The sequence below is a fragment of the Bos mutus genome, chromosome 1, assembly GCF_027580195.1.
Source record: "Bos mutus isolate GX-2022 chromosome 1, NWIPB_WYAK_1.1, whole genome shotgun sequence".
Classification (NCBI taxonomy): Eukaryota; Metazoa; Chordata; class Mammalia; order Artiodactyla; family Bovidae; genus Bos; species Bos mutus.
In genome coordinates, this window is record NC_091617.1 from 149,510,431 (window position 1) to 149,532,980 (window position 22,550).

At 44.8% G+C, this 22,550-nt stretch overlaps 1 pseudogene; it reads right to left on the bottom strand.

The window, feature by feature from the left end:
• Positions 1-9,015: 9,015 nt before the first annotated feature.
• LOC138989471 (small nucleolar RNA SNORA70) lies at positions 9,016-9,142 on the bottom strand (annotated as a pseudogene).
• Positions 9,143-22,550: the final 13,408 nt, after the last annotated feature.

Genomic DNA, 22,550 nt, shown 5'->3' on the forward strand with positions numbered 1-22,550 from the left:
CCATCTCCCTTCACCTCACACAGCAGATAGGCACACGATGTGGACACCATGCAGTTGCCCTCTACTCATGCCCATCTGCTGTCAGAGGTTCCCAGAATCCAGGCCAACCTGGGGTGATCCAGCACCCTTGCAGTACCACTCGACCCCCCCCAGGCTGGTTCCACACTACTCGAGAGCAGGTAGTTTGGTTCTATACTTCTCTTAAAGATTCCTCAAAACAACCAACATGTGACTATGGAAGGTCAAAAACTGCCCCTAATGTCCTGTGTTAATTTCATCTGCTTTTGGCAGCCTCATTCAGTTCAGCTCAGTTGCTCAGTCCTGTTCGACTCTTTGCAACCTCATGGACCACAGCAGACCAGGCCTCCCTGTCCATCGCCAACTCCTAGAGTTTACCCAAACACGTGTCCATCAAGTCAGTGATGCCATCCAACCATCTCATCCTCTGTCGTCCCCTTCTTCTGCCTGCAGTCTTTCCCAGCGTCAGGGTCTTTTGAAACGAGTCAGCTCTTCGAATCAGGTGGCCAAAGTATTGGAGTTTCAGCTTCAGCATCATTCCTTCCAATGAACACCCAGGACTGATCTCCTTTAGGATGGACTGGTTGGATATCCCTGCAGTCCAAGGGACTCTCAAGAGTCTCCTCCAACACCACAGTTCAAAAGCATCAATTCTTTGGTGCTCAGCTTTCTTTATAGTCCAACTCTCACATCCATACATGACTACTGGAAAAACCATAGCCTTGACTAGATGGACCTTTGTTGGCAAAGTAACGTCTCTGCTCTTTAATACGTTGTCTAGGTGGGTCATAACTTTCCTTCCAAGGAGTAAGCGTCATTTAATTTCATGGCGGCAGTCACCATCTGCAGTGATTTTGGAGCCCAAAATTGGTCCCTTGTGATTGATCCCTGTGGGCATGAAGGCAGGGCAACCAGATAGAGCAAGCCCGTGATCTTATCCTTTGATGGGCCAGTCTCCCTGGGGTCCAGTCCCAGCTCAGCCTTTCATTAGCTGTCCAGCTGCGACCCTGGTAAGCTACAGAAACTGTCTGGGCCTCAGTTTCCTTTTCCATCATTTGCATAATGGCCATGCTTTTCTCCTAGGGCCGCTGGACGATTAAGTGAGTTCAAGGTTCTGAAACTCTTAGAACAATGCCTGGCACGTACAAGGTTGTGACAAATAAGCCAGAGCTCCCCTGACCCTGCAAGGGTTGATCCCACCATCCCCTTCAGCCACGTGTAATGACCACCCAGTTCTACACTCTAAGCAGGATCTTGACTCACAGCGAGGAATAAGATCAAGGCCAATGCCGTCCATAGGCGTACATGGTTTCACTGTAATTCTCTGGCCTTTGGTAGCAGGATATCAAGGAATAAACACTGAATTTTAAAATTGGGGAAAAAAAAGAGAGTTAATAAGTGAGACCAACTTCTGTTTTTATACGGAATCTAAAGCCTACTGAGGATCAATTTCTTGCTGTTGGTCATAAGACTATTTCCTGGTGGACCTGGGGCCCCAGTCCAGGCCAGCTGCCCCCCATGCCTCCCTGACGCAGTCATATTTCCTTATAAGGCAGTGCTCTCAGAGTATATGAGCCGCCTTCAAAATCCACTGTGATATTAAGCTGCATGATGACAGGCTGTAGGCAAGTCTGAACAACAAAAATAGTAAGAGGGACCCGTTGTATTCTGAAGAACTGATAATCCCTAAATAAATGTGTCTGCAATGTGAGTCAGATCTGAGGAGATATAGGATTTCAGAGGTGTGCATGTGTGTTCTGAATCACAAAATGATTCCCACAGTACACGCTGGACTGAATGATGCTTTGAGCACCAGCATGACTATTTATCTTGCAAACTGGACACCGAGCTGCTAGTCTTCACACAAACGAAGAGTTAGTCACTGCTGCGCCCGCCAGTCCAGCCAGTGATTAAGGAAGGCTAATTCACGTTGCCGCTCTTGGTGACAACGTAAAACCTGGATTAGCATTGTAAAGCCCAGGAATGTGACAGAAGCAACACGTGAATAATCATTAAAACCGGGTATTTATGTTATGTCCATTTGAAACTGCTCCCCTCAGGCTGGGACTCGAACCGAGTCAAAGCCCAGATTAGGATTTGAACCCCTTTAGTTGAGATCACACACCTGGTCCCAGGACTTAATGAGGCTCAGGTTCTTTTTACGTTCTTTATGTTCTTCAGGTTCTTTATGCACAGAAGGAATTCCGTGAAAGCCAAAGTGATAGGTAAGAAGTGAATTTATTGAGAGAGATACACATTCCATAGACGGAATTCAGTCCATCTAAAAGGCAAAAATAGCCCCCGGAGAAACACATTCCACAGACAGAGTGTGGGCCATCTCAGAAGGCCAGAGGCTCTGAGATATGGGGTGGTTAGTTTTATGGGCTGGGAAATTTCATAGGCTAATGAGCGGGAGGATTGTTCCAACTAGTTTGGAGAAGGAGTGGAGATTTCCAGGAATTGGGCCACGGCCCACTTTTTGGCCTTGTATGATCAGCCCTGGAACTGTTAGGGCACCTGTGGGTGTGTCATTTAGCTTATGGTAATGTATTATCTTCCCTGGTGGCTCAGATGGTAAAGAATCTCCTATAATGCAGGAGAGTTGGGTTGGGAAGATTCCCCTGGAGAAGGAAATGGCAACCCACTCCAGTACTCTTGCTTGGTAAATCCCATGGACAGAGGAGCCAGATGGTCTACAGTCCATGGGGTTGCAAAGTGTCAGACACGACTTGGCGACTGAACAGCAGCAGTGTATTAAAATGAGCGTATATAAGGCTCAGGGTCTGCTGGAAGTTGAACCTTCTGCTGTCTTGGACCTAGATGATTCTAACCAGTTTATGTCATATCCTCTACTGGGATGTCATTCTTTTAAAGGCTGTGCCCTGCCTCCCTCCCTCTGGTTTCACGTTCTTTTGAGATTTGGCTTTCCAATTGCTGCAAGACATTTTCCCTCGTTTCTTTACTTTTATGATTTCCAGTGTCTATGTCTATTTCAGACCCGTGGATTTGCTAGTGTCTCTGGTTTATAGTCATTATGTAAATCACCTCTTCTCATTGCAGCTAATGCTGGCTTTACCTCTCAGTGCCAGACTTGTCACCTCGAACTTGCCTCTTTGTTTCTGGTTGAGGGTGAAGAGGAGACACCACACAATACTCTCAGCTGTCAAGAGGAAGAACCCCAGGATTCATCTTCTGGAAGGTTCTCACAGAACTCTACAGGGGGTGCCCCAGCTCTCTGAGCAAAGAAACAGTCCTGTATTTGCCCCCTTATTAAAACAAAGCAGAGATGACTCACAGGGACACACCCCTTCCCCACCTCCCATTTTGGAGAAGGAGTGGAGGTTTCCAGGAATTGGGCCACTGCCCACTTTTTGGCCTTTTATGATCAGGCTTGAAACTGTTAGGGCACCTGTGGGTGTGTCATTTGCATTTACACCTGGAAAAAGGGACAATGAGGGGACCAGGTCCCAGTTGCCATCATGAAATTCTTTATACTTAAAAATTTTTACATTTTTTAAAAAATTACATTTTCATTTATTTTTTTGGTCATGCGCTGAGAACTGTGGGATCTTAGTTCTCCCACCAGGGATTGAACCCATGGTCTCATCTGTGAAAGTGCAAAATCCTAACCACTGGACTGCCAGGGAATTCTCTTAATAATATATAAGAGGCTCTTTTCCATTTTGCAGCTGCTGCTGCTGTTAAGTTGCTTTAGTCATGTCCAACTCTGCTACCTCATAGACGGCAGCCCACCAGGCTCCGCCATCCCTGGGATTCTCCAGGCAAGAACACTGGAGTGGGTTGCCATTTCCTTCTCCAATGCATGAAAGTAAAAAGTGAAAGTGAAGTCACTTAGTCATGTCTGACTCTTAGCAACCCCATGGACTGCAGCCTACCAAGTTCCTCTGTCCATGTGATTTCCCAGGCAAGAGTACTGGAGTGGGTTGCCATTCCCTTCTCCCTCCATTTTGCAGAAGGCTCTTCAAATTATGTAGTCAGTCCCTGGTGAGACATTTTCCCCATGACTTTCCCCACGTGCAGGGAGCCAGAGGGCACTTCTATCATACAGAACACACAGCAGACAGGTGGCCATCAGCCCCCTGCTCCCAAGGCAGCAGGTCAGAGCCTCTGTGTCAGTCTGACTTGGTCTTTTCAAGCTACATACTACACAAACTCACTTAAACACCTGTATTGTGATATAATCCACATACTGCAAAATTAACCCATGTAAAAGCCTAGAATGTGAGTCAAGTGGGCCTTAGAAAGCATCACTATAAACAAAGCTAGTGGAGGTGATGGAATTCCAGTTGAGCTATTTCAAACCCTGAAAGATGATGCTGTGAAAGTGCTGCACTCAATATGCCAGCACATTTGGAAAACTCAGCAGTGGCCACAGGACTGGAAAAGGTCAGTTTTCATTCCAATCCCAAAGAAAGTCAATGCCAAATAATGCTCAAACTACCACACAATTGCACTCATCTCAGATCAGATCAGATCAGATCAGTCGCTCAGTCGTGTCTGACTCTTTGCGACCCCATGAATCGCTGCACGCCAGGCCTCCCTGTCCATCACCAACTCCCAGAGTTCACTCAGACTCACGTCCATTGAGTCAGTGATGCCACCCAGCCATCTCATTCTCTGTCATCCCCTTCTCCTCTTGCCCCCAATCCCTCCCAGCATCAGAGTCTTTTCCAATGAGTCAACTCTTCGCATGAGGTGGCCAAAGTACTGGAGTTTCAGCTTTAGCATCATTCCTTCCAAAGAAATCCCAGAGCTGATCTCCTTCAGAATGGACTGGTTGGATCTCCTTGCAGTCCAAGGGACTCTCAAGAGTCTTCTCCAACACCACAGTTCAAAAGCATCAATTCTTCAGCCCTCAGCCTTCTTCACAGTCCAACTTTCACATCCATGCGTGACCACAGGAAAAACCATAGCCTTGACTAGACGGACCTTTGTTGGCCAAGTAATGTCTCTGCTTTTGAATATGCTATCTAGGTTGGTCATAACTTTCCTTCCAAGGAATAAGTGTCTTTTAATTTCATGGCAGCAGTCACCATTTGCAGTGATTTTGGAGCCCAGAAAAATAAAGTCTGACACCGTTTCCACTGTTTCCCCATCTATTTCCCATGAAGTGATGGGACAGGATGCCATCCATGATCTTCGTTTTTTGAATGTTGAGCTTTAAGCCAACTTTTTCACTCTCCACTTTCACCTTCATCAAGAGGCTTTGTAGTTCCTCTTCACTTTCTGCCATAAGGGTGGTGTCATCTGCATATCTGAGGTTATTGATATTTCTCCCAGCAATCTTGATTCCAGCTTGTGTTTCTTCCAGTCCAGCATTTCTCATGATGTACTCTGCATATAAGTTAAATAAACAGGGTGACAATATACAGCCTTGATGTGCTCCTTTTCCTATTTGGAACCAGTCTGTTGTTACATGTCCAGTTCTAACTGTTGCTTCCTGACCTGCATACAGATTTCTCAAGAGGCAGATCAGATGGTCTGGTATTCCCATCTCTTTCAGAATTTTCCACAGTTTATTGTGATCCACACAGTCAAAGGCTTTGGCGTAGTCAATAAAGCAGAAATAGATGTTTTTCTGGAACTCTCTTCCTTTTTCCATGATTCAGCGGATGTTGGCAATTTGATCTCTGGTTCCTCTGCCTTTTCTAAAACACGCTAGTAAAGTAATGATCAAAATTCTCCAAGCCAGGCTTCAGCAATACGTGAACCATGAATTCCAGATGTTCAAGCTGGTTTTAGAAAAGGCAGAGGAACCAGAGATCAAATTGCCAACATCCGCTGAATCATGGAAAAAGGAAGAGAGTTCCAGAAAAACATCTATTTCTGCTTTATTGACTACACCAAAGCCTTTGATTGTGTGGATCACAACAAACTGTGGAAAATTCTGAAAGAGATGGGAATACCAGACCACCTGACCTGCCTCTTGAGAAACCTATATGCAGGTCAGGAAGCAACAGTTAGAACTGGACATGTAACAACAGACTGGTTCCAAATAGGGAAAGGAGGATGTCAAGGCTGCATATTGTCACCCTGTTTATTTAACTTATATGCATAGTACATCATGAGAAACACTGGGCTGAAAAAAGCACAAGCTGGAATCAAGATTGCCGGGAGAAATATCAATAACCTCAGATATGCAGATGACACCACCCTATGGCAGAAAGTGAAGAGGAACTAAAAAGCCTCTTGATGAGAGTTAAAGAGGAGAGTGAAAAAGTTGGCCCAAAGCTCAACATTCAAAAAACAAAGACCATGGCATCCTGTCCCATCACTTCATGGGAAATAGATGGGGAAACAGTGGAAACAGTGTCAGACTTTATTTTGGGGGGCTCCAAAATCGCTGCAGGTGGTGACTGCAGCCATGAAATTAAAAGCTATTTATTCCTTGGAAGAAAAGTTATGACCAACCTAGATAGCATATTCAAAAGCAGAGACATTACTTTGCCAACAAAGGTCCATCTAGTCAAGGCTATGGTTTTTCCAGTGGTCATGTATGGATGTGAGGGTTGGACTGTGAAGAAGGCTGAGGGCCGAAGAATTGATGCTTTTGAACTGTGGTGTTGGAGAAGACTCTTGAGAGTCCCTTGAACTGCAAGGAGATCCAACCAATCCACTCTGAAGGAGATCAGCCCTGGGATTTGTTTGGAAGGAATGATGCTAAAGCTGAAACTCCAGTACCACCTCATGCGAAGAGTTGACTCATTGGAAAAGATTCTGATGCTGGAAGGGATTGGGGGCAGGAGGAGAAGGGGATGAGAGGATGAGATGGCTGGATGGCATCACTGACCTGATGGACGTGAGTCTAAGTGAACTCTGGAGTTGGTGATGGACAGGGAGGCCTGGCGTGCCGCAATTCATGGGGTCGCAAAGAGTCGGACACGACTGAGCGACTGAACTGAACTGAAAGTATATGGTTCAGTGGTTTTAGAAATATTCACAAATATGTGCAGCTGTCACCCCAGTCACATTTAAGACATTTTTATCACCTCAGAAAGAAGCTCTGTTTCCATTAGCCATCATCCCATCAGCCCTTCTCTCCCCTGCTAGCCCTGTGTAATCACTGATCTGCTTTCTGCCTGCCTATTCTATGCTTTTCCCATGAACAGAGGTGTACCATTTTTTGTTTTGTTGTTCAGTCGCTCAGTCACTCTTTGTGACCGCCGTGGACTGCAGCACACAAAGCTTCTCTGTCCTTAGCTATCTCCCAGAGTTTGCTCAAAACTCACGTCCATTGAATCTGTGATGCCATCCAACCATCTCACCCTCTACGGTCCCCTTCTCCTCCTGCCCTCAATCTTTCCCAGCATCAGGGTCTTTCCTAATGAGTCAGCTCTTCCCATCAGGTGGCCAAAGTGTTGGAGCTTCAGCTTCAGCATCAGTGCTTCCAATGAATATTCAGGGTTGATCTCCTTTAGGATTGACTAGTTTGATCTCCCTGCAGTCCAAGGGACTCTCAAGAGGCTCCCCCAACACCACAGTTTGAAAGCATCAATTCTTCCCCACTCAGCTTCTTTATGGTCCAACTCTCACATCCGTCCACGACAACTGGAAAGACCGTAACTTTGACTATACGAACCTTTGTCAGCAAAGTGATGATCTCTGCTTTTTAATACACTGTCTGGGTTTGTTGTAATAGCTTTTCTTCCAAGGAGCAAGCGTCTTTTGTGATTGGCTTCTCTCACTCAGCCTACTCTTCTCAAGGATCATCCAGGTTGTAACCTGTGTCAGCATTTCATTTTTCTTTATGACCCATATATATTTTATTATATCCAATTGTTTGGTTTCTGTTGGCAGCTATCTGTGAAACGTCTGGCTTGTGATTGAGGCTTATAGCATCTTTAACGCCAAGAGAGGGCTGACCAGTGATGCTCTTTTCCTGGACCAGCTTGGGCAGCAGAGGAAGACGCAAAGCCAGGTGGGTAGGAGGTGCCCTGGGCTGTGCCAGACGGTCCGTCACAGGGCTGCGTTCAGGCCTCCTTTGTTTTTCTCCCACGGTGGCTGTCACGGCAGAGGGCCACCTTAGGAACAGCTGGGTCTTCCTCACTGGGGAGAGGAGAGGAGATCAATGAAGCCCTTCCCTCTCTGAGCTTCAACACACTTGATAACGAGGGAGAAGAATATTTGAGGAAACTAGCTGCTTGTCTCTTGTTGCTTTATTTTCACTTTGGTGTTTGTATAGAAAAAAGAGTGAACTATTTCTCTGAAAGAACCACCTGATCTGGTTTACTTAAAAAAAAAAATTGACATTTTGCTCATCCATTCACTCACTCATTCCTTCCTTCATTCATTTCAGTTTTATTGAGGTACAATTGGCACAATTTGACATTTTATTTTGACAGGGAAGTAGGATTTGTTGGTAAGCGTGAGTGAGCAGGGGAAAGCACCAAGCTCTCATGAGTGCAGGCCCACCACTGGTCCGGGGGGCCATAATTAGGGGTGTATTTGATCCCTCGTATCTTCCCTGGTGGCTCAGATGGTAAAGCGTCTGCCTATACTGTGGGTAGACCCGGGTTCAGTCCCTGGGTTGGGAAGATCCCCTGCAGAAGGAAATGGCAACCCACTTCTGTACTCTTGCCTGGAAAACCCCATGGACGGAGGAGCCTGGCAGGCTACAGCCCATGAGGTCGCAGAGAGTCAGACACAGCTGAGCAACTTCACTTTTCACTTTGGCCCCTCAGCCATCCGGGATGAGCCGCTTTTCCGCCACCATGTTTCAGATTCATCCACGTTAAATTTAGCAAATCCCCGCTTCTTGGAGATGTGGACCTTCCGTCAGCCAGGGAACTTGAACTTGGCCTTGTGAAGGGCCTCAGTCGCATGCTCCTTGTTCTGCAGCTTGGTGTGGATGGACTTTATGACTTGGCCGGTGTGGGCCCTGGCCACTGTGCCCTGGGCCTTTCCAAAGGCATCGCAGATACCTATCTGCAGCCTGGATTGAGGGTGGCAGGCCAGTCATGAGTGTCCCCTGGAAAGGGCTGTTTCCAAGGTCCCTTAGGGCAACCCACACAGGCAACAGGCTGCATATACTACCTGACATTTGCAATCACTGCACACCAAGCCCCCATGGGGAATGGAGCATAGTTGGCTTAATTGGCTGCAAATACAATTTGACATTTTAAAAATGATTTGTCAGTGTGACTTGCACATTTGAATACTTATTTCTAAAGGCTTTTAAACACTGTATTTGTTCTCAAAACAGCATCCAGAGGGATCCTGTTAAAACATCTGTCAGACCCTCTCTCCTCAGCTGAAGCCCTCCAGTGGCCCAGGGTGACTCAGAGGAAGAGCTTGAGGCCCTCCGATTTCCCCTCCCCACTCTGAGGCCTCCATCTCTCAGATGTCTCCTCTTGCCCCAGTCCTCCTGGTCCTCAGGGCACCAGCTGGCCTCCCCCAAACATCAGACAGGATCCTCCCTCTCCTGGGAAACCTCTTCCCACGTCTAAAATTTAATCCATTTTTCATCTAACACAGCCTGACTTTTTTTTTCCCTAAAGCCCTTGTCATTATGTAATTTTCCTTTGACATTTTCTTTTTCACCCTGTTCACTCTCCCTGAATATTCATAGGAAGGACTGATACTGAAGCTGAAGCTCCAGTACTTTGGCCACCTGATGCAAAGAGCCAACTCATTGGAAAAGACGCTGATGCTGGGAAAGATTGAGGGTAGGAGGAGAAGGGGACAACAGAGGATGAAATGGTTGGATGGCATCACTGACTCGAAGGACATGAGTCTGAGTAAACTCTGGGAGTTGATGATGGACAGGGAGGCCTGGCGTGCTGCAGTCCATGGGGTCTCAGAGTTGGGCATGACTGAGTGATAGAACAACTCTTCTTCTCCCCTGCATGAATTCTATTTCAGCAGGGTGGGGTTGTATCCATTTCAGGCACTACTTTTCTGCAGAACAATTCCTAACATGGCACTCAATACATATTTGTTGGGTAAACGACACCCATGAATTCCAGGGAATTTTTGCCGCCTTTCTGAGGAACAAGTATAATGTTAGTTTGTACATATGGATGCAGCTGTTACAAGTTTTACCAATAAAAAGAGATAAATACATTATGTGAAGTCTTTCATTTTTTAAAATTTTATTTTATATTGGAGTTTAGTTGATTTACAGTGTTGAGTTAGTTTCAGGTGTAACAGCAAAGTGATTCGTTTATATTGATATTAATACATATACATGTGTCTGTTCTTTTTCAAATTTTTTTTAGCATTTACATTATTGCAGATTATTGAGTAGAGTTCCCTGTGCTGTACAGTAGGCCGTTGTTGGCTATCTGTTGTAAATACGGTAGTGTGTAGGCGTTAATCCCAAACTTCTAATTTATCCTTCCCATGCCCCATCTTTCCTCTGTTGGTAAGCATAAGTTTCTTTTTGAAGTCTGCAAGTCTGTTTCTGTTATGTAAATAAGCTCACTTATATCATTTTTAAGATTTCACATAGGAAGTGAATGGTATTCTTTCTTTGACTTCACTTAGTATGGTAATCTCTAGGTTCATCCATGTTGCCAAGATGGCATTATTTTATTCTTCTTTATGACTGAGTAGTATTCCATTGTATGTATATACTACTCTTCTTTAACCATTCCTGTATTGATAGACATTTAGGCTGCTTCCTTGTCTTGGCTGTTGTAAATAGTGCTGCAATGAACATTAGGGTGCATGTATTTTTTGAATTTGAATTTTGCCCAGTATATGCCTGGGAGCAGGATTGTTGGGTTATATGTTAGCTCAGTTTTTAGTTGTTCAGTGGTCATTTATAGTATATAGCTGAAACAATGAAAACCAGAACAGTGGCAGACCTTGTGTTTACATAGTACTTTATGATTTTCCTAGGCTTACTTTCTATGAAATTACTTATTTTGGATAGCAGTACTATTTCCAGTTTAAATGACTTGCTCCAAGTCACAGAAGTTGCCGACACCTTGATCTTGGACTTCCAGCCACCAGACCTGTCAGAGAATTAACGTCTACTTTTTCAAGCCACTGAGTTTGTGGTACAGAAGCCACAGGAAACTCTTGCAACCTTTTTTTCTGAGACAAGATACTGAAAGGAGAGAAAAAACCACCAGGGATGAAGTTAAGGGATGGGAAGCTTTCTAAGAAAGTGAAGGGCCTTAGTAGGAGTAAGAAAGTTTTGAGTACATTGAAAACAGGATAAAGAGTAAAAAAAGCTGAATTAGGCAGTGACTTGGATCTCTGACCTTCTCTACAAGAAAACGAGAAAAGGAGGTTTATGAAACTGCTTTCTTGAACACTCTAGCCAGTGGGGCCAATGTGTATTTAGGGTGATAACTACACGTTGAAATCTTAAGTACAGTCTTAGAGGTGAGGCACCATCTCCTATTTATGTGAAAAAAATCATTAAAATAAAAAGAATAAGAGCTTAGAATTCAGATCAATTACAAGTTGATAATGGTGTGAAGGGATCAATGGCCTGAAGATTAGAAGAAAACGAGAAGGTTGTCTTTAGTTCTCCTGTTCCTAGTTTCTCCTTGTTGGGGTCTCTGAGCCCCTCAGCTTTGGAATCCGATCCAGTCCCTGTTCCTGAGTCAGGAAGAGAACTGGTCTAGCCCCGTAGACTTTTGGACAGGAGCTAAAGATACACCAAGAGGGAGCCCTGTGGTCTGGTGGAGATTGGCCAGGGTCACCGCTGGGTCCTGAGAAATCCTTGGTCCCTGTCCTTCTGTGCACCGGACTCTCCTCCTTCCTTTGCCTCTGGTCTCCAGGACAGAGCTTCTGCTATGAACTAAATCACAAGCTCAGGGAGAGCAGAACCCTTGTCCGTTTTGTTCATTGCTATGTCCCAGCACCTTTGACAACCTCTGATGTGTTCTAAGTGTTGATGAATATGCCTTCAGTGAATGAATGAATAAATCGGTGCATGAATCCATGACTGAATCTGGCTGAATTCAAGGCACCATTCCTGTCTCTCAGATCTTTATGACTCCCAAGCCTTCCTATCTTCCATTACTAACAACTTTGAGTCACCTATTACCTTGATAAGGAAGTCCTTGAACAAACAGTGACTAAGAGTCAGTTGGTATGTCACTAGGACTCTCCCTCTGGGTGACAATAACTTAGGGATGATTAACTCTTTTTGTATAACTGCCCTGGAAGATCTAAGACATTGAGTGAAATATCCTACTGATGAACAAATAACATCTGTCACACTTGCCTTTTCTGCTTTTCCAGTAAGCTGGAATCAAGATTGCTGGGAGAAATACCAATAACCTCAGATATTCAGATGACCCCACCCTTATGGCAGAAAGTGAAAAAGAACTAACAAGCTTCTTGATGAAAGTGAAAGAGGAGAGTGAAAAAGTTGGCTTAAAGCTCAACATTCAGAAAACTAAGATCATGGCATCCGGCCCCATCACTTCATGGCAAATAGATGGGGAAACAATGGAAACAATGGCAGACGTTATATTTTCACTTCAGTTCAGTTGCTCAGTCGTGTCCTACTCTTTGCAACCCCATGAATCGCAGCACGCCAGGCCTCCCTGTCCATCACCAACTCCCGGAGTTCACCCAGACTCACATCCATCGAGTCAGTGATGCCATACAGCCATTTCATCCTCTGTCGTCCCCTTCTCCTCCTGCCCCCAATCCCTCCCACCATCAGAGTCTTTTCCAATGAGTCAACTCGTCATATGAGGTGGCCAAAGTACTGGAGTTTCAGCTTTAGCATCATTCCTTCCAAAGAAATCCCAGGGCTGATCTCCTTCAGAATGGACTGGTTGGATCTCCTTGCAGTCCAAGGGACTCTCAAGAGTCTTCTCCAACACCACAGTGCAAAAGCATCAGTTCTTCGGTGCTCAGCCTTCTTCACAGTCCAACTCTCACATCCATACATGACCACAGGAAAAACCATAGCCTTGACTAGACAGACCTTTGTTGGCAATGTAATGTCTCTGCTTTTGAATATGCTATCTAGGTTGGTCATAACTTTCCTTCCAAGGAGTAAGCGTCTTTTAATTTCATGGCTACAGTCACCATCTGCAGTGATTTTGGAGCCCAGAAAAATAAAGTCTGACACTGTTTCCACTGTTTCCCCATCTATTTCCCATGAAGTGATGAGACAGGATGCCATGGTCTTCGTTTTCTGAATGTTGAGCTTTAAGCCAACTTTTTCACTCTCCACTTTCACTTTCATCAAGAGGCTTTTGAGTTCCTCTTCACTTTCTGCCATAAGGGTGGTGTCATCTGCATATCTGAGGTTATTGATATTTCTCCCAGCAATCTTGATTCCAGCTTGTGTTTCTTCCAGTCCAGGATTTCTCATGATGTACTCTGCATATAAGTTAAATAAGCAGGGTGACAATATACAGCCTTGACGTACTCCTTTTCCTATTTGGAACCAGTCTGTTGTTCCATGTCCAGTTCTAACTGTTGCTTCCTGACCCGCATACAGATTTATGAAGAGGCAGATCAGGTGGTCTGGTATTCCCATCTCTTTCAGAATTTTCCACAGTTTGTTGTGGTCCACACAATCAAAGGCTTTGGCGTAGTCAATAAAGCAGAAATAGATGTTTTTCTGGAACTCTCTTGCTTTTTCCATGATTCAGCGGATGTTGGCAATTTGATCTCTGGTTCCTCTGCCTTTTCTAAAACCGGCTTGAACATCTGGAAGTTCACGGTTCATGTATTGCTAAAGCCTGGCATGGAGAATTTTGAGCATTACTTTACTAGCGTGTGAGATGAGTGCAATTGTGCGGTAGTTTGAGCATTCTTTGGCATTGCCTTTCTTTGGGATTGGAATGAAAACTGACCTTTTCCAGTCCTGTGGCCACAGCTGAGTTTTCCAAATTGGCTGGCATATTGAGTGCAGCACTTTCATAGCATCATCTTTCAGGATTTGAAATAGTTCAACTGGAATTCCATCACTTCCACTAGCTTTGTTCGTAGTGATGCTTTCTAAGGCCCACTTGACTTCACATTCCAGGATGTCTGGCTCTAGGTGAATGATCACACCATCGTGATTATCTAAGTTGTGAAGATCTTTTTTGTACAGTTCTTCTGTGTATTCTTGCCATCTCTTCTTAATATCTTCTGCTTCTGTTAGGTCCATACCATTTCTGTCCTTTATTGAGCCCGTGGGGGCTCCAAATCACAGCAGATGATGATTGCAGCCATGAAATTAAAAGATGCTTACTCTTGGCAGGAAAGTTATGACCAACCTAGACAGTATATTAAAAAGCAGAGACATTACTTTGCCAACAATGGTCCATTGAGTCAAGGCTATGGTTTTTTCAGTAGTCATGTATGGATGTGAGAGTTGGACTATAAAGAAAGCTTTCTAGCACTGAAGAACTAATGCTTTTGAACTGTGGTGTTGGAGAAAACTCTTAAGAGTCCCTTGAACTGCAAGGAGGTCCAACCAGTCCATCCTAAAGGAAATCAGTCCTGAATATTCATTGGAAGGCCTGATGTTGAAGCTGAAACTCCAATATTTTGGCCACCTGATGTGAAGAACTGACTCATTTGAAAAGACCCTGATGCTGGGAAAGATTGAAGGCAGGAGGAGAAGGGGACGACAGAGGATAAGATGGTTGGATGGCATCACTGACTCAATGGACATGAGTTTGGGTGGACTCTGGGAGTTGGCGATGGACAGGGAGGCCTGGAGTCCTACAGTCTGCAGGGTTGCAGAGTAGGACATTACTGAGCGACTGAACTGAACTGAGTAAGCCCATCAGTTCCCACCAATGTAACCTGCTTTTATGAAATTCTAGCAGTTCAGTGGCAAAGAATCCACCAGAGTTTGCTCAAAACTCATGTCCATTGAGCCAATGATCCCATCCAACCATCTCATCCTCTTGTCCCCTTCTCCTCCTGTCTTCAATCTTTCCCAGCATTAGGGTCTTTTCAAATGTGTCAGCTCTTCACATCAGGTTGAGGAAGTATTGGAGCTTCGGTTTCAGCATCAGTCCTTCCAATGAATATTCAGAACTGACTTTCTTTAAGATTGACTGGTTTGATCTCCTTGCTGTCGAAGGGACTCTCAAGAGTCTTCTCTAACACCACAGTTCAAAAGCATCAATTCATCAGAACTCAGCCCTGTTATGGTCCAACTCTCACATCCATACATGACTACTGCAAAAGCCATAGCTTTGACCATAAGAACCTTTGTCAGCAAAGTAATGTCTCTGCTATTCATTATGCTATCTAGGTTTGCCATAGCTTTCCTTCCAAGGAGCAAGCGTCTTTTAATTTCATGGCTGCAATCACCAACTGCAGTGATTTTGGAGCCCCCCAAAATAAAGTCTCTCAGTGTTTCCATTGTTTCCCCATCTATTTGCTGTGAAGTGATGGGACCGGATGCCATGATCTTAAGTTTTTTGAATGTTGAGTTTTAAGCCAGCTTTTTCACTCTCCTCTTTCACATAAGAGAACACTTAAATGTGTCAGAAACATGATACAACAAATACAGGAGTTAAAGTGAGATAGCAACATATTCTTCCCTGGCAAAACACTCAGGGAAGATGGTCCAAGGTGGGTTTGATGGCTCAGTGATGTTGGGACTTAGGCTCAATTGTCAATAAATCCGTCCCTGAGGTATGTCCCTCCCCCAGGCTATTTCCCTGCTGCTCAGGGATATTCCTCAACCTCTTCTATCTCTTGCTCTCTCCAAATCCATCTGGAACTGAAACTGTGGATTCTAGCTCTGAAATTTCCCTAACACTCAGTCTCTTCTTCTGATTCTTACTGATCTAACAGGGATGAGCACCATAGCATCAGCCAGATCATTTCCAATCAGGTGCCCTCCCTCTGACACCTTCCTCTCAGTCAGTACTACACCAGGCAGCCCAATGTGCTGTGCTTCCTCACCTGTTGGTCTGGTTATGTTATTCCCCTGCTCTGCTCGCTCTCTCTCTCTCTCTTTTTTTTTTTAGTATAGTTGCTTTCCAATGTTGTTTTAGCTTCTTCTGTACAGCAAAGTGAATCAGTTGTACCTATACATATATCTTTTTTTTTTTTTTGCATTTCCTTCCCATTCAGGTCACCACAGAGCATTGAGTGGAGTCCCCTGAGCTCTACAGTCGGTTCTCATTAGTTATCTCTTTTATACACAGGGTATACATGCCAATCCGGATCTCCCAATCCCTCCCTCCCTCTGTCCCCACCTTGGTGGTGGTGGGTTAGTTGTTAAGTCGTGTCCAACTCTTGTAACCCCATGGACTGTAGCCTCCAAGGCTTCTCTGCCCATGGGATTTCCTAGGCAAGAATACTGGAGTGGGTTGCCCTTTCCTTCTCCAGGGGATCTTCCAGACCTAGGGATCGAACCCTCATCTTGAGCCCTCATCTCCTGCATTGCAAGCAGATTCTTTACCACTGAGTCACCAGGGTAGCTCTTACCCCCTTGAGAGCCAAACGTTTGTTTTCTATGTCTGTGTCTCTATTTCTGCTTTGCACATAAGTTAATCTATACCGTTTCCCTAGATTCCATATAGTTGTGCTAATATATGTTATGCACTGCTCTTGTTGCTGTTCTGTCACTAAGTCTGACTCTTTTTGACCCCATGGACTGCAGCACACTAGTCTTGCCTGTCTTTCACCACCTCCTGGAGTTTGCTCAGACTCATGTCTGTTGAGTTGGTGATGCCATCCAACTAGCTTATCCTCTGCCAGCCTCTTCTCCTTCTGCCCTCAGTCTTTCCCAGTCTTTTCCAATGAGTCAACTCTTCACATTAGGTGGCCAAAGTATTGGAGCACTGCTCTTAAAATGAAATCTAAACAGCTTGGCATGACTTTTGTTTGCACTGCCAGCCTCCTCTCCCACTAACCCTCCCACCTACCCCATGAGCCTCAAGGTCCAGCCAAGAGTAGGGAAAGACAGAGAGGAGTAAATTGAAATGCACTGAGGGCTTTCTGAATCATCGTTGCTATGGTCTGAGTGTCTGTGTAGCCCCCAGATTCATTCGCCGAAACCCAGTCCCCCATGAGATAGTATTTGGAGGTGGGCGACTTAGGAGGTAATTGAGTCATGAGAGCTCGGCTATTTTGCACACAGTCCTTATAGTAGCCTCACTGGATCTCTGAGCCGACTCCTGGATCTTAATTCCTGGGCTGTAATGGTCAGTATTGCCTGTTTCTCCCCAGAGACACTAAAGTTCCTTACGGTCCCGGAGAGTCCCCTTCCACCGAGCCTCCTTGGGTGAAGGGAGCACCAGGATCTTTTACAGGGGTCGCAGGCAGGCACTTGCAGGCTGGGGAGGCTGAGGTTGAAATGGGCTCCACCAGTTCTGTGGGTATCAGGATCCTGGCTGGCTGATTGCAAGATGATCCCTTCCTTCCCAAAGGTTTCCAGAAGAGGCAGCCAGACCTGGTCTGTGGCTGTGCTTACTGAGTCATGGACTTATTAGGAACCGAAGCTGCAGGTGGTCCTCAGAGGGCACAAACGCCAGGGCTGGTGAATGGGGCCTGGCCAGTGTCGCTGCACTGAACTCGGAAGGCTCTCAGTAGATTTCAAGGCCTGGATCTGTTCACACCATGTGGATTCGAGCCTTCCTGCTGAGCTCTTCCAAAGGGCTCTGAGTTCTCTCCTGGGGACCCAAGCATCTTTCAGGGTCAATGGGACCCAGGGTCTCTGTGAATACCAACTCCAGGGGGCTGAGATACCCCTCGGCTCTACTGGGGAAGGAGCTGCTTTCCAGGGTCAGATTATAGAGCCCTGGGACAGAAGAAGTGATGAAAAGAAGTTCGGGCTTTGCCAATCACCATGGTGTCTTAAATAGGGCCTTTCACTTCCAATGCCAGAGTTTCTCCCATAAAACAGAGATAATGCCACCTGTCTCATCAACTACACATATCCTGGAAGGGTTATTCCCCCTGTCTCCTTTCCCTCCCCTCTTCCTCCCATCCAGAGCTGTCTGTCAGGTGCCTGCCATGTGCTAGCCCCAGTTTTAGGCAACTTGGGATACATTAATGAACAAAATTGATAGATATCTCAGCCCTCATGAAGTTTATGTAAGAGCAAGGAAATACACATGACAAATAAGAAGCATAACAAGGAAGTGAAGTGTTTAGTAATTAAAATGACCTTAAGTGCAGAACTTGCCTGATGGTCCACTGGTTAAGACTCTGGGCTTCCAGGGCAGGGGGCACAGGTTTGATCCCTGGTCAGAGAACTGAGATCCCACATGTGGGGCAGCCAAAAATATATAAATAAATAAAATGACCATAAGTGCATGATTGGTAAAGAGAAAAGAAAGGACTACAAGGCAAGGAAACCCGAATTATGAGTGACAAAGGACCATTAAGATCTAGTGCCTTGGGTGTCAAATCTTCTTATCTCAGGATACCTCTACATTCTAAAATTTCTCATTTATGTGGATCCTATACATTTTTACCACATTAAAAATCAAGCAGAAAAGTGTTGAAAATATTTATTTTAAAATGACAATAAACCTATTATATGATCGTTTGAATAACAATTCTTAATAAAAGGTGACTCTATCTTCTAAAACAACAAAAAATTAGTATGAAACATGCAATTGTTTTACACTTTTGAGAATCTTCTCAATGTCTGGCTTAACGGAAGACAGTTGGACTTTCTCATCTGCTTCTGAATTCAAACCCTTACAATATCACGTGTCATGAAGCCTCTGAAAAGCTCTACTAGACATTTGTGAAAGATTGAGAGTGAAACAATTATTTATGTAAATTTTGACTTCACAGATGCCAGGGAAAAGGCTCAGGGACCCATAGCCACCCTGGAACACACTTTGAGAACCACCACTCAGGTGTATTCCAGTCTCATTTCAAATGAGAAAACAGGGTCCCAGTGTGAGTTTCTGAGGTCTCACAGCTGATCAGTAACTCTTACTGAGGACTGGATGCACAACTTCTTACCTTAGCCCAAGATTCTGTCCCCAGCAGAAGGTTTATTTGTTGCTTGATCATTTTGATGAAATGCAAAAGCCTAGGTACTTAATCACACTCAAAATGAAGGCACAACTTTTGAAATAAATAAGGTACCAACGCAATGGCCACCCACAGTGCAAGGTAAGCCATCCAGGCCCTCGGAGCACAGCTGTCACAGCTGTTTACTAGGCCATCCGTCTCACTGGGCTCCGGTTTGCACAATGTTCTTTTGTGCTTTCTGAAAAGCCTGTGTATTTTAGGTGTAGCCTTGTGTACAGTAAGAGGAGTCATTACATTAACAGTAATTATTCCCTTTGATGAATGGAACAGAGGTGGTTTAAGCCGAATCTTGATGGAAGGAGGAGAGGTAATGAGCTGCTCTGTGTCAGCTGGTCACACTTAGAAGAGCATCTTATGTCCTGGACAGGTGTATTTGACACACCTCGACTTCGGTCCCAGGAGGCCCCAAGTCGGCTTAATGGATCAGCCCCTCTCATTCAGGGACTGTGGGGACATAGCTGCTAATTGCCACCATTTGATTTCAATTCCTGGAAGGACAGGCCCTTGGAGGGAGTGTGGTCTGAACAAACAGTGCCCTCTCTGAGCTCCCCAGGTGTTGTAGGCATTAGTCATCTAGGTGTTATCAAGATGTAGAAAGTCCTGACTGCATTGGGAGTGAGTCACTGGACTCCATCAAAGACCGATAACACAAACAGAGAGGAAACAGAAAAGTCCATATGGTGTCCTTCACTTGATGAGCCAGGGATTGTGCAAGCAAAGACTTCACCACCTGGAGGGGAAGGTGGTGTCCCCACAGCCCCCAACCCCTGCACCAGCTGATTGGGGTCCAGGGAATTGTTGGGCATCCCTAAGCTGGTGCACAAGACCTGTTATGTTCATCCACAGCCTCTCTGATCTCTCACGGTGGTCTGTCCCCATTTTAGACTGTAAAAATGTAAAATCAGCCACATGGGGACAAGGTACAGGGGCTTCTGGGGACAAGGGAAGGGGGCTCTGCAAGAGAAATAAATGAGTTGTTATTAGAATTAGGAAGAGTAGCTCCAGAGATTTGAAGTTTATTCTTTCAACAAACAGCTTCAACTAAAGGACCTTTATTTTAAGATTTGAGTTCCTTGTTTCTCTTTGGACATTTTTTGATATCATAAAATAATTTGGTTGATAAGGCTTTTATGGCCATCATAAATTTGAATTGTTAAATATTTTACCATGCTTACTGAGACTTTGGAGTAAGTTTAAGGTAACATTTAATGCACTGTATTCTACAAAATAACTCATTTTCACATTTCCCTTTTCAGATTTTCAAAACTTTGCTTGTAAAAGATTAAACTGAAAAAACTAAATTTAGTCACTTAGTCATGTCTTTGTGACCCATTGGACTGTAGCCCGCCAGGCTCCTCTGTCCATGGGATTCTCCAGGCAAGAATACTAGAGTGGGTTGTCATTTCCTCCTCCAGGGGATCTTCCCAACCTGAATCTCTTGTGTCTCCTGTGATTGCAGGTGGATTCCTTACCCTACTGAGCCATCGGGGAAGCTTGCTTTTAAAGCTGTGCTATAATTAAGCATAGATGGAAAAAAAAAAAACCTGAGCCTGTAATTACTGTCTCGTGAGAGGGCTCAATATGAATGACAACTTAAAAAAAAAAAAGTCATTGCTATAAAATCTAGAGCAATGACCTAGCTGAAAGTTAGAATACATAACTAATTTTACACTATGTTTAATGCTAATGTTAAATATTGGTGGTTGAAAGAACTATTGACTTATTTCTATTGAAATGGCCTTTACATAGGCTTATGTCTCTGGACTTGTTTCTGGCTGCGATGGGTCTTCACTGTGGCTCTGGGCTTTCTCTAGTTGTGGCTTAAAGTCTTCTCTTGCTGTGGTTCATGGGCTCCAGAGCCCGTGGGTTCAACAGTCGTGACGTGTAGGCTCGGTTGCGCCGCTGCAAGTGGGATCTTAGCTCTCTGACCAGGAATTGAACCAGCACCCACTGCATTGGATGGCAGATTCTTAACCACTGGACAATCAGGGAAGCCCCCAAGAACTGGACATTCTCACAGGTGACATTCCCTCATCTGTATCACTTACAATTGGGGACAGTCACTCATCTAATACCCTGATGTCAGGCTTTCTGCACCGGGTCAGTATTGTGGGGATATGTAATATGAGAAGCTTTGCTTTTGTTTTTGTCTGATCAAGTTAATGCCCATCTTCTGTGTATCCTAAGGGCTCAGACCACATACTGAATTTAGCATTTTCATAAGAGCATTCTAGATCTACCAAGTCAGATACACTATGTTTTTCCCAGTGGTATAATACAGTGAATGAGAACATGTAGGCTTCTTAATGATGCTTGTTCTGTTTCTCCTTACGTCAATTCACTCATTGGGTGTGTGCGTGCTAAATCACTTTAGTTGTTTCTGACTCTTTTCAACCTCATGGACTGTAGCCCATCAGGCTCCTCTGTCTGTGGGATTCTCCAGGCAAGAATATTGGAGTGAGTTGTCACTTCCTTCTCCACAGCAGGTAGTAGATGGTCAATAAGTATTTACTCTGGGGCTTCCCAGGTGGCCCTAAGCAGTAAAGAATCTGCCTGCCAATGCAAGAAAAGGAAGAGACGCGGGTTCAATATCTAGTTCAGGAAGATCTGGGTCAGCAATAAGTGGTAACCCACTCCTGTATTCTTGCCTGGAAAACTCCATGGACAGAGAAGCCTGGCGGGCTGCAGTCCACTAGGCCACAAAGAGGCGGAAAAGACTGAGCGACTGTGCTCATACATACAGACACATAAATATTTACTGAATGAATGTCAGGGACAGGTTGCAGTAGAAAAAATAATGTATTACAAAGTCAGTAAACCATAAAGTTTATAAGAAAATTCCCATCTTGATAAAAGTTTTTTTGTTTTTTTAATGGTTGCTTAGTGGTGGACACGCAGGATGAACAGGAATTTCAGGAAAAACTTTGGGAAAGTTAGGCAGAGACTATAACCCGGCTGTGCTCCCAGGCATCTGGCTTGGCCCTCACAGGGGAAGATAACGTGAGTCCCCCTGGAACCTCCAAACCCCTCGCTGGGAGGGCCAAGCTGACCACTGATCTCTGCAGCTTTCGGAATTGTTGACATGACCAGGCCCCAAATGGAAATGCTCTGGCCCTGGGGGGACCATGTCAGCACGTGGAAACAGATAAACCTGGTGGCCTTTACATGCACTGCTTGACCAGAAACACGGTGTCTCAAGGCGGCCACTCCCCAGCGCCAAGCCCGCACTGGGTTCTTCTACACTCAGGCCCTTGGCTTTTATCCATTATTATGTACAAGCCTCCTGCCTTCTGCCCCATTTTGTCATTTTCCTAATGGAGACCGTCCGCTTCACAAAGGGTTAAGCAGGTTTGCTCGTATCACCTAAGTTATCTTCTTTTCCTTTTTTTTTTTAATTTCATAGGAGTGTAGCTGCTTTACGATGTTGTGTTGGTTTCTGCTATACAGCAAAGTGAATCAGCCATAGGTATATACACATATCCCCTCTTTTTCTGGATTTCCTTCCCATTTAGGTCACTGCAGAGCATTGAGTAGAGTTTCCTGAGCTACACAGTAGGTTCTCATTAGTTACCTATTTT